Below are 416 nucleotides of genomic sequence, written 5' to 3'. Positions count from 1 at the left end.
AGATAACGACGATCCATCTGCCTGATAATTGTTATTTAACGTTAATAAATCACACAAAAGAAGTTCTAAGCCTCTCGCGCTATCCATTTGTTTATAACGTGATGTTTAACAAGTTAATGACAATTTTTGAGATCTGTCTATGCAGTAATTGTTAACTTAAACAAAAACTTTTTTTTTAAAGAAACAAATTTACCGAGTAGTATATAAAAAAGTATTGTATATTACATTTTTCCTGAACTAAAAATATTTTTTTAACAAATAAAATATAAAACCAAATATATTTTCTACAATATTATATTTTCTAAAAAAAATTTATTAAAGTAATCCGATATTTGAGAAAATATACAAATGGTCAAGTATTTGAATTTTGCTGTCTTGTTACTTACAAGCAAAAAAATATCACTATATGCAACTTG

The sequence above is a fragment of the Wasmannia auropunctata genome, unplaced genomic scaffold (assembly GCF_000956235.1).
Source record: "Wasmannia auropunctata unplaced genomic scaffold, wasmannia.A_1.0 LD314935.1, whole genome shotgun sequence".
NCBI lineage: Eukaryota > Metazoa > Arthropoda > Insecta > Hymenoptera > Formicidae > Wasmannia > Wasmannia auropunctata.
This window is presented reverse-complemented; position numbering follows the sequence as displayed.